A 12,401-nucleotide genomic window follows, 5' to 3' on the forward strand; every position below is an offset into this window, starting at 1 on the left:
AAGGCAACATTTTTGTTCGGGTATGTCTCCATGTCTTGCATTAAAGTAGCATTTCAACAGAGGTGGATCCGTTTATGACCTGCTTTCAAACTTTATACATTAGTCTCAGGTTTGAGTCCTTTAGTATCCACTTGTTTGTTGTATATGTTTGTGAAGGTTAGGTAGCTAGATTTCAAATTTCTCCTGTATTACTACTGAAATAAAGCACTTGGGCCCTGTGGGTCTTATTGAGTTACATAATGAATAAAACCAATAATAAACTTCAGGGACTAGACATACAAGGGTTAATCTCTCTCTGGGTTAAACACATGTTCTAGCTGTCACATTATACAGAGTGCTAGTGTGTGTGTCTGTTTGTGGTGCATGTGCACATCCATGCTCGTGCATTTGTGTGTGACTGTGTGTGTGCGTGTGTGTGTGTGTGTTTGTGTGTGTGTGTGTGTGTGTGTGTGTGTGTGTGTGTGTGTGTGTGTGTGTGTGTGTATATATTTTTTTTAATTTCTAGTCTCCCACCAGGACACAAGTGCTCTTCAGCAATTGCATTCTGCTTGCTGAGCACACTCAAGCAAATCTGCAGTCTGTGGCTACCACTCCACCCATACAGTATAAGAAGGAATCAGTACTGCAAAACTACACAAGGATATACATTTTGAGCCTCAAGAGCAGGAACACACTCAAGCAAATCTGCAGTCTGCAGCTACCACTTCACCCATGCAGTATAAGAAGGAATCAGTACTGCAAAACTATACAAGGATATACATTTTGAGCCTCAAGAGCAGGGTCAGTCCACCCAGGCATTCTACTTGTATGTTTATGAGAGTGAAGCTATTACAGTAGCAGTATTTCTTAGTAGTTCTCAGCATGCTAATAAAACTGACTGTTGTAGCCTTGTGTCCCCCCCAGCTAGTGCAATAACCCTAACTGTCCAATAGACAGTATATATTTAATTCAGATCCCTGTGACTAAATTAACCATCAAGCAGCCCTCTCAGTGCTTTCTGCCTTAGTTTGTATCACTTGGAGGCCCACCTGTTTATTTGCATCTCTATACATTCCCCTTCATTGCTAATATATCTCCCTACTCTAATCTGTGAACAAACTGGTTACTAATCAGCAAGTCAATGTGAAGACACACTCCCAACCTTAATAAAGTTTGTTGTCTCTTCTTTCCTTCACTTTACAGGTAGTTTGAATTCTTACTTACCCCCTCTGAGGCCTTCACTGATAGTTTTCCACTGATTGCCTCTCTGGTTTCTTTGCATTCCACCTGGTTTACACCCCTTGTGCTATCTCCCTCCCCAATACTAAGTCTATATTAGAATCCTGCTGAGCATGGAGCCATCTTTAAATTTCTAGTCTCCCACCAGGACACAAGTGCTCTTCAACTATTGCATTCTGCTTGCTGGTAAGCTATTAGACCTCAGGAATTTGTTTAAAGTGTTCAGATTTGTAAAGTTATACTTACTTTTTACTCTTATCTTGGTGGGCTCTGCCCCGCTCCATTCACCCTCGCTAATGCTCGGACTCTCTCTGCTCCTCTGCCCTGCCCCCTATTCCCTCCCACCCCCACTACCGTTACATTTATAGTAATCACAGCCACACCCACAGCTCACCCTCACATCACCTCCACCAATCACAGTTCCTCATGTCAGATCACATTATACCACACCAACTTACTCCACACAAAATACTCCCAATCACTCTCATTCCCACTAGGCATTTTTTACATCACCCACACTCCTTACCCATCCACATATAGTGCGACCCTATAATTCTTATTCAGACCCCCACCTAGTACCAACTTAAACTTTATAACCATGACTATCACACAACTAAGTCTAGTCTGTCTTCTCATAATTCTTTATAACACAAGTTATCACTCTAGCAATATCCCTAAACTTAGTAGCACAACACTGCATTATGCACTTTCATATACAGACACCACACATTATAATAATATAAGCCCACAATTGTTCAAGAACTACATAACAGACCAATTCAGAACTAAACACATATGCTCTCATTCCTACTCCAAAAAACACAATACTTTCTCACATTCCTCACCAAACTCCAAAATGTGTATCATCATTTTAACACCATTCTCACCATAAGTGGGGATATCCACCCCAACCCAGGTCCAAATCCATCCTGTCCAACACAAACTGCTCCTAAACAAATGTCAGAACATAACACCCCCACTATCTTCATCCCTGGGCAAATCAACAACAGCAGCAAAACCAACCATCTTTTAATGCTAAATATTAATATTAGAAGTATAAAAAATAAAATACCTGAACTCCAGGCCACAATAGCACACTACTCCCCAGACATAGTTGCTTTAACAGAAACCTGACTAAATAAAAGCATAGCTAACTCATTAGTTCTCCCTACCGGCTACAATATCATTAGACAAGACAGACCACTTCGTAAAGGGGGTGGAACTGCCTTACTGTATAAGTCCAACTTAACTGTAAGTCAATTACTAAACTCCTACCCCTCCCCCAATAACTGGGACATACTTCTCTCACAACTTCAACTTCACCCTAAAATGGTCATGACCACAACTGTGATCTATATTCCACCTGGTAATGCACCTGCTAGCCTTGAAGACTTCTTATCCTGGTGTTCTTCCACATACTCACAATAAACCCTTATTCTGGGGGATTTCAACCTAGACTGGTTCACCTGCATATCAAAACCACCAAGTAATCTAATAAATCTCCATGGCTACCAGCAGCTAGTCCAAATTCCAACTAGATGTGATAAAAACATCTAAAAGGGAATCTATCCTTGACTGGGTCCTAACTAACAACCCCACATTGTACCCCCATGCAGGCAGTCTCCCAGATACCTTAAGTGACCACAATGTAATATACTTTATATCTAGTAAAAGAAGCATATGCAAAACCACTAGAAGCACAAAAAAAATTCTCTCCTGAAGTCCTCAATACTTTATTCTGTAACTGTGACTGCCCCCCCCCCCCTAAAAACCCTCCCACTTGACCAGGCTGTAGCATATTTCAACAAAACATTTCTACAACACTTAGACACAGTCGCTCTCTTGTGCAAAATCAAGGTTAGAACCTCTACAAACCCCTGGCTTAATAAAGAAACCAAACAAATCCTCAAGTCCAGAGACACTGTCTGGCTTTACTATAAAAAAACAAAGAAACACAAAGTCTAACTAAGTACCAAGAATTGCACAACCGTGCAAAAAAATGCATTAGGCTGGACAAAAAATCCTACTACATGACATTACAAACTAAATACCAACACAACCCCCAAAAAATTTTGAAAAATGTAAACCAGCTACTAAAACCCACCCAAAAGGCTACCCCCAAACCAACCACCCCTGACACTAAAGTTCCCATCAAAACACAATTCAACTCCCACTTTGTGAACTCAATTCTATCCTTAGTATCACAGGACAGTTCCTTCCTCACTATCCCCCCCCACCACAAATAACACTAATACAAGCTTTACCCTCAAAACAGTTTCCACCACTTCAATCAAAAGCATGCTCTCCAAACTAAAAACCTCATCAACAGCAGCAGACCTACTCCCCAGCTATTTCTTAAAACTTACAGCAGATGCTATTGCTATCCCAGTCTCCACTCTCATAAACAGATCAATTGTTGAAAACTATGTGCTCAAACTCTGGAAAATATCCTATGTTACACCCATACATAAAGGCGGGACCTCCACTGAACTTAATAACTACAGACCCATTGCTTTACTCTCCCCCTGGCCAAAATCCTAGAAAAATGCATCCATACCCAGATGCTAAAATATCGCCTAGACAGCAACATCCTGTCACCTACTCAGCATGGTTTCAGACCTGCCCATAGTACCGCTACAGCCCTCCTCTGCTTCACAGACACAGTAAACTGTCTCAAAAATGAAGGCCTGCAGGTGTCAACTCTTTTTTTGGATATGTCCAAAGCATTTGACACGGTCCTGCACCAAATCCTGCTAAACAAACTAAACTAATATCACCTATCAAATTCCACTCTTACCTGGTTATAAAGCTACTTAACTGACAGGTACCAAGCTGTGAAATGGGAAAATTCTCTCTTTCCTCAGCTACCCATAACTATAGGAGTCCCACAGGGTTCTATCTTAGGACCACTACTATTCACGGTCTTCACAAATGACCTTCATACCTCCACACAGCATGCATCTATCATTCAGTATGCAGATGACACTACCTTAATCTGTGCTGCACAAAACATTCCCACCCTCCTGCAAACAACTCAACTAGCATTCTCTGATGTTGAAAACTACCTTACCAAGGCCCAACTTACCTCAATCCAAAGAAAACTCAGCTTATGATTATAACCAGTTCTAACAAAAACACTGATAACAGTCAATTCACTATCTACTCCACAGATGCTACTCCAATCGCTCCAGTGGCACAGGCTAAGCTATTGCGAATAACCATAGACTCCCACCTAAAATTTGATAGTCATCTCAACTTAACTATTAAAAAAGTACATGCCAAACTGGGATCACTCTACCATATCAAACCATTTCTTACCAACAACACAAGATCAGCCATTGCTTGGTCCCAACTTCTATCCACCCTACTCTATGCATCTCCCATTCTGACTAATCTCAACAAAACTGAACTAAGCAAAATGGAAGCCTGCTTTAACAGAATTGCCCGCTTTGCTGCAAATTGCTCATATAGAACTCATCACTGTACTGCTTTGAGTCAGCTCCACTGGCTTGAACTGCCAACCTCCTAACCTACAATCAGCTCGGCCTCTGTCATTCGATCTGTTACCTCCCCAATAAGTGTCCTGCCCTCAAAAACCTAGTACATCATCACTCAGCCAAAAAGCCTCTTAGATCATTAAGCAAACTACTACTAGAAGTCACCAACAGCTACAATAGCTTTGGAGATGCACTATATAGTAGTTAACTGGCTAAAAAATGGAACTCTGTCCCTACTAGCATTCAAAACACATCATCCAAAGCCTCCTTTAAAGACCTCATCAGGCAACATCTCAAGCAAAGTTGGCAGTGCCATGACTGCTCCCCAGGCTACTGAAAGTGGATAAGGTACACATACTAAACCTAGAGTACTTGATAATAGTTTTCAATCTTACTCACAAACATTGGCTAATCTACAATGTATATACTGTACTGTGTACTATGTATGTATTCTACCTATGTTCCAAATGTCAGCTGTACACCACAAATCTATTAATTACCTTTATTTTTAAATTAATATTTTTTGTTTGTTCTCTCCACTATACCTGTTGATGTGCTGCATACCACTGTAAGAACATGTCTTTTGTAATTTGTGTGTATACCGATCATGTCTAAATAATTAAATGTATCTGTAATTTTTCTATGTAGAGCTTTTCTCCCCGGGCCTCTGCTGAAAAAGGGCCTTTGCAGCTCAGTCAGACACCCCCAGTTAACAAATGTAAAATAAAATAAATAAATATATGTGTGTGTGTGTGTGTGTGTGTGTGTGTGTGTGTGTGTGTGTATATCTATATATATATATATATATATATATATATATATCTATATATATATATATATATATATATATATATATATATATATATATATATATATATGGGTTCCCTATGGTAGACCGACAGCTCGGAAGATCGACAATCACATCACCAATGCCAGAAGACTGATGGAGCAGATAACCGACAACTTGTAATCACGATAGCAAAAACACCGACATGGGAAATGTGTTCGGTAAGTGTGCAATAGTTAGGGATTTAGGGTTAGGGTGCGGTTAAGGTGTGTGTGTGATAGTGAGGGATTTAGGGTTAAGGTGCGGTTAAGGTGTGTGTGTGACAGTGAGGGATTTAGGGTTAGGGTGCATGTAAGGTAAGTGTGCGATAGTGAGGGACTTAGGGCTAGGGTCCGGGTAAGGTAAGTGTGCGATAGTGAGGGACTTGAGCGTTAGGGGCAGATTAAGTGAGTTAGGGTTAGGGTGCGGGTAAGGTAGTGTGTGATAGTGAGGGACCTTAGGGTTAGGGTCTGGATTAAGGTTAGTGGATAGATAGTTGTGTGTAAGGTGCAGTGTAGGTTTTTAGGTTGTTGGTGCGCTTGTGTTGTGTGTGTATTGTGTGGAACAGCAAGTTTTTTGTTTTGTTAACTGTTGGGATTGTGGTTTGTCGGGCATGTGAACTTTTGTGTTTTTGCGGTTTTGTTCTTGTGGTGTCGGTGTTGTGTGCTGTTGGATTAGTGTATTAGACCCATATATATATATATATATATATATATATATATGTATATATGAATAAACACAAAAAAACAAAACCATATGTATCAAAAATCAAGATAGGAGATGAAAATAGTATTCTTGGAAAGGTGAGGGAAATTATTGACAAATTACTCCATTAATGACAGTTTTATTAGTTGAAACATTAGTGGAAGAGTGGATATGTAGCAGTTATAAACAGAATTAACAATTATATTTCTCTAGAGGGCACCCTTTTGTAACATAAATAGATGCAGCTATTTGTATTAAAGTAAAAGTTTGAATAAAAAGCAAACTAGGAATAAGATGAAATGTATTAATTGAAAAATGTTTATCGTTTATCTAAACATTATTGGGGGAAAAAATACAGTTTGTAAAGGGTAGCCAGTTTAATTAGTGATGAAATCTGGTAGCCAAAGCAATAATTTTAATAGTTGGTTTTAGATGGTTAATTCACTTGATGTGTTAATAGATAAGAAAGATTTTCAAAAATCAAACATCTAGTTTATGTTATAGCCACCCCGTGGTCAAGCAGTTACTGAGTTTAATTCAAGCTGATTGTTTAAAGATTCAGATACAAGCATGCGGAGCAACAGACATGTCCAGACAGAAGCTCCCAGTACAATGAGGTCAGCGCAAGGTTACAGACATCACTGTACTTTTTATAGCACAATAATTACACTTGAGAAGATACACCTTCCTGTTCTTTTTTTATTTTGCATTCATCCATTTCTGTAGTCTCAAGTAAGACAGGATAGTTCACTGGAAGGGAGTGACCCAAAGAACTAAAAATGTTGCTTTCTATGAGTATGTGTCATTTCACGACATCTTTCATTTACTGCTTGGATAAGAAAAGTACGCAATGCACAATGTATTTTAGACATATAATAGCTCAGTCACATGACTGCTGTTAAATGTGCTAACATCTCAAGGAGATATGAACAGAGCAACAGTATGTTTTTTTTTTTTTGGAGCTATGTCATTATTAAAATATAGAAATAAATAGTTGTATGTAGCTTTGGACGTATGATATAATTGTTTAATGTTATTGTTGGTTTTATATTTCTTTATATAACTATGTCATTATTAAATCATAGAAATAAATAGTTGTATGTAATTTTGGACACATGGTATAATTGTTTAATGTTATTGTTGGTTTTATATTTCTTTAAAGGTCTATTTGTCTTTCACACACACTATAGCAGTAAAGATTTGCCAGAGCTGTCCATAGAATAGCACTAGACATCCGATTTCATGTCATAACTATGTTGGACATTTTTTTTGTTCTAAAAAATGTCTTCAAGTACACTGTTCAAAACACGTGGACATATGAGCTGTGTATGGCTGAATTTAACAAAACATAGATTTTTATAGCAGGTAAGGACCTACTTGCTGTTTTTCCCTATTTCTTTGATAAACTGCAGATATGCATACCCACCTGTAACACTAAGTGTAAGAATTACCATATGCCTTTCCCAAATTTTCTTGGATTTTGTTGTATTTCTTTGTACCTGGTTCTACTCTAGAAAGATTCTACCAGCACCTTTCACCTACTTGATTAAATTTCTTTTTTCTTTTATAATCTATGAGCTGTTTGCTTTGTGTCTTAAAACTCATGTCTTTTTGCACTTATGGAGTTCTTTTCACATACACAGTACCAAATGAGAGTCTAATTATTCTGTTAGCATAGCTAGCTTTCATCATACCATCCTCAGCCTCAGATTTTTCTCCCACAAACAGGTCTCTGATGCACACTATGTTATTCTGTAATAGCTATTCTTTGGATGACATCTCATGTAAACTGTACAGTGTTTTTGTTACAGTCCTCTGACCTGCATCAGTCCACTTTATGGTCTTACAAAGACAGGATTTGCAAAACTTCACATGTTGTTGAAGAGATCTTTATGACAGTCTGTAGAAGGATTACATTTGTTTTAATCTGTTAACAAATTCCTATGTATCATGTTGTGACTGGTCTTCCCTCCTGCTTTCTCACTTGTTTTTTTCAGCTTTCCGTAATCTCATACGACTACCTCATAATTCTAACTTTAGTAAAATATCTGTAAACCTGTTAATGTCAGGTTTTATGTCTCTGTGAAAATGTTAGTTCTGTGCAACAGACATAGCAGTTTACAGGAATTTTGGGAGGAGAGGTGGTCTAACAAATAAATACTGCTTGCCCCACACAGATTACTACTTGCCCTGCCTAGTTAGTGACTTAACCCATATAAACAGTCTTCTTAACATTCTAAACAATCTTCTTGTATCTGTCCCATGGATTTCTAAATGTTACTCTATAATTTTGATACTGCCAAAGAAAGACTGCATCCACAATAATGTTGCTTCACACTTTATCATACAGCAATCCAGAAGAGAAATACTGGCACTTCTAGTCAAAACTACTAGAGCAGTAATCCAAAGATTGGGAGGGAAAAGTGTTATTGAATGGGAGGCAAATATTAATATTTATAAATCAGTATGACAACTCAGGCAAGACAAAGCAAAAAACAGAACATACTGAGTACCAGAACCCCAAGTCTGTCTGACCTAGTTGTTTTCACTGTTTTTTTTTTTTTCACTTTTAGCCATTGTATTGTGACCACAGTGCTGTTAAATGTAAATTCAGGTATGAGGGTTCATCCGCTTCAGTGGGGGGAAGAGGGTTTGCCTCCATGCAAAAAAAAAGAAAAAATCCATTTTAGTTTTTTTTTTTCAAGTTACATATCTTCATACTAAAAAAAAATGAATGGAGTGGTATTTGCTGTTGGATGAGTCAGCTGAACAAATGAAAAACATATCAAGCATATATAAATAAAAAAGAATGACAAACTACAATGATCCTCTGTTAAAACTGCTTCTGTGTGGAGGAAACTATCTGTGGCTTTTAGAAAACACAAAGGAACAAAGAAGGAAGGCAGAATACCACCCTGATTAAGCAGATGAAAGAAAGAGAAAGAAACAGAAGGGAAGATGGAACTTTTAGGGGAGAAGAGGATGAGTGTATTGTTTTGGCATTTACAACTAGATTAGATTCCGTAAGCCAAGTTCCAGTTGCTGTGACTGAAGCTTATATGGGAGAATTGTAGGTCTCTGAATATTTTACTTCTGTATTTGACAGTTGGACTGTCTGCATATTGAACAGTGGAGGAGTTAGAGTACATGTGAAGATCATTAATGAAGATGTTAAAGAGGAGGGGACCAGATGGAACCCTGTGGCACGCCAATGGTAATGGGAAGAAAAGGTGAGACAGTTTGATACTACTTAACACCTTGAGATCTATTACAGACATAACAAAAGAACCAAGAGATTATGGCTGATAGGAGATTATGGTGTGTCAGTTTTTGAAGTCATTTGCTGTGGTAGACAGCGTCAAACATTTCGGAAAGACCAAGGAAAATAGTGACCTCTAGCTAGGGTTACCACCTGTCCCACTTTGAGAGGGACAGTCCCTCTTTAGGCAGTTGTGTCCTGCGAAAAAAATCAAAAAATACCAAATGTCCTGAGATTTCAGGACAAAAATATTTCCTAAGTTTTCTTTAATAGTTGCATAAAACAGTTATTTTATATATGAAACTTCTATATGTTACGTGAAGTAGCATAATCAATTCAAATGTTACTAGAATAAGCTTTTATTTGTGCAAAAAAGTAAAGTTCTGTACTATGCATGGCTGTAGGTATGTTGTGTCCTGGAAAACCTGACATTTCTACAGAACATGTCCCACTTTGGGTATTTGAAAAGCTGGCAACCCTACCTCCAGCTCATTGTTGCTTCTGTGTTTGTCAGAGGTGCCAAGAAATGATAGAAGTGCACTGTCAGTAATTCTTGCAGTTTGGCCTCTGTGTTGGAAAAGGAATTTAATGTTGTTTGCAAGGATATAATGTTATACTTGAGTGTGGATACATTTCTCAAAGATTTTTAAGAGAAATGATAGGACAGCAATAGGTCTAAAATTGCTTAGTCCTCTTGAGATACCATCTTTAAGAAGTGGTAGGATGAAACATTGTTTTCAGCATGAGGAAATTGAGATTGCCATATTGATATATTAATAAGTAAGAATATTGGTTGGGTTGTGGAATCTGTATCTAGTTTTAAGAATTCAAATGGGTGATTATTTGGGATAGGTGCAGTGGACTTGAGATTATTGTGGTAGGTTCCTATTTTGGAACTGGGCATGGGCTGATTTAGGTTGTAAATAGAAGGTGTGGGACTACGTGGGATGCAGGTTAACTTTATGGTAGAAAGAGATGTGGCAGCATTTATAAAGTGGGTTCTGAAGATGCAAGCAATATCATAGTCTGAAGAGTTTAGGAGTGGGTCTGGATTAGTTGGCTTGCCAGATCTGAAAAGTTGGGTTAGAGGAGAAAAGTATTTCTTGGGTGATTTAGAGGTTAGTGTTTGCTAGTTGGTGGAGGATATCTTTTTAGCTGTGAGGATCTGGGTATTAGTATTAGTTTTGTTTCTGAGGGCATGGTAGGTAGGGGCAAATATGTTTTATTGGCTTTACAATTATGCCAAGCTTTGTCCCATTGTCTCAGAAGTTCCTTTGGGGTTAGAATTAGCCACAGCCGAGGTTCAGGTTAAACTTGATCCCTGTTCTCCTAATGAGGGCATGGGAATTTATTATGTTTAGAAATGTTTGGTTGAAATTGTCATCTGCTTCATCAAGGGGGAGGTGTTTTTGGCTGGACCAGTTATAGGGTATTAAGGAAGTGATGAATTTATCTTTGCTAAATTTGGATAAGTTTCTGACTAAATTATATATGGTAGGTTTTGTTTAATAAAGAAACAGATGTGGATGATTTTTGGGGAATTGTTAGTTAGTGGGTCTGGGAGACAGACTATTGGTGGGATTGCTAATGAGAATCTGTTCGAGAATTGATTCATTATTTGTTGACTTGTGACGTCTGGCTGGATTTGCAATCCTGACATGAGTGATGTAAACGTATTAGTTGGGTAAACATGTTAATGGTTAGAACTCCAACACTATCTGCTCTTCCAACAGCTCACTACCACACATAAACTGATTTACAAGCCTCATGACTGCCCTGCACTCTGCCCCCTTCTCACACTATACAACCTGGTTAGAACTCTACTATCTGAACACCAATTTCTTCTCCAAATTGATAAACCAAAACTATTGGCAGGCAGATTCTTGTACTTCTGGAATGTTGCCAAGATCTGGAATAACCTACCTCCCTCTGTCCATCTACAGCAATGCTCCTCCAACTTTATGATTGCTGTACATGGTTTACTATCAAAATTGTGAATGCTAAAATAAATGCCATTCACAACTACGAATCAAAACAATGAAAATCAACATCACTACTAAGGCACAATGTCGAATCAGCTGATTGAATTCAGCACATTCGACATTGTGTCCGAAAAGATCATGTGATGTCCATTTAGGAGCTCAAGTAAATGAAACTCCTATACCTCACATCATGTTTTTGCAGGGGAGCAAGCCCCCCCTGCATCCCCCTGTTGGGGGCTGCACCCCCACACCCCCTACTAACTATATATTCCAACTCCGAAATCGTACTACAGTGAGGAAACCACGATCTTGGTACAGTACATCAAATTCATATTCGCTGATATTAACTTTCAAACATGGAGATGTTCAGCAAGATGGAAATTCGAACATCTGAATTTTAAATTATCCATCTGAAGACCATCTCCATTTGCAAATGTGATAGTAAACCGCTCTACATAACCACCTTCTCTCCAAGTGGTTATGCAATTGTTGTGTTACTCAAACTGACGTTACATAACTCTACCCACAGAGCCCTGGAACTTAACATCTTCTCCTCTCCCTTTTCTCTACTTCCCTTTCCTTACCTCCCTCATCCCCCTCTTCTTTCTCCTTCTCTAACTAACCAAACCTTCCTCTCCCCCTTCATTTTCTGTACTTCCCTCTCTCCCCTCTCTATACACTGCCTTTATTTTTTTATCTCCGTCTCTAACTAAACAAACTCTCCTCTCCCCATTCTTCCTCCTTACCTCCCTCTCTCCCCCCTCTAGTCACTATCATTATCATTCTCTTATCCTTCTCCCTTTCTTTCTCTCATACTTCTCTTTTCTTCCCTCCCCTTTCCTACATTCACAATGCTACATATTCAGTCCAGCAAATACAATGTTCCTATGTTTCTAAGTGTTTGCTCTGTTTAA

The 12,401-nt window shown here is 38.6% G+C and overlaps 1 protein-coding gene across 1 annotated transcript in view; it reads left to right on the plus strand.

Annotated features, from left to right (window-relative positions):
* Nucleotides 1–12,401, plus strand: part of CHN2 (chimerin 2) — a 2,549,636-nt gene that overhangs the window by 2,411,843 nt on the left and 125,392 nt on the right. The window lies entirely within an intron of this gene.

The sequence above is a fragment of the Protopterus annectens genome, chromosome 3.part1 (genome assembly GCF_019279795.1).
Source record: "Protopterus annectens isolate FY-2018-M chromosome 3.part1, PAN1.0, whole genome shotgun sequence".
Taxonomy (NCBI): Eukaryota; Metazoa; Chordata; order Ceratodontiformes; family Protopteridae; genus Protopterus; species Protopterus annectens.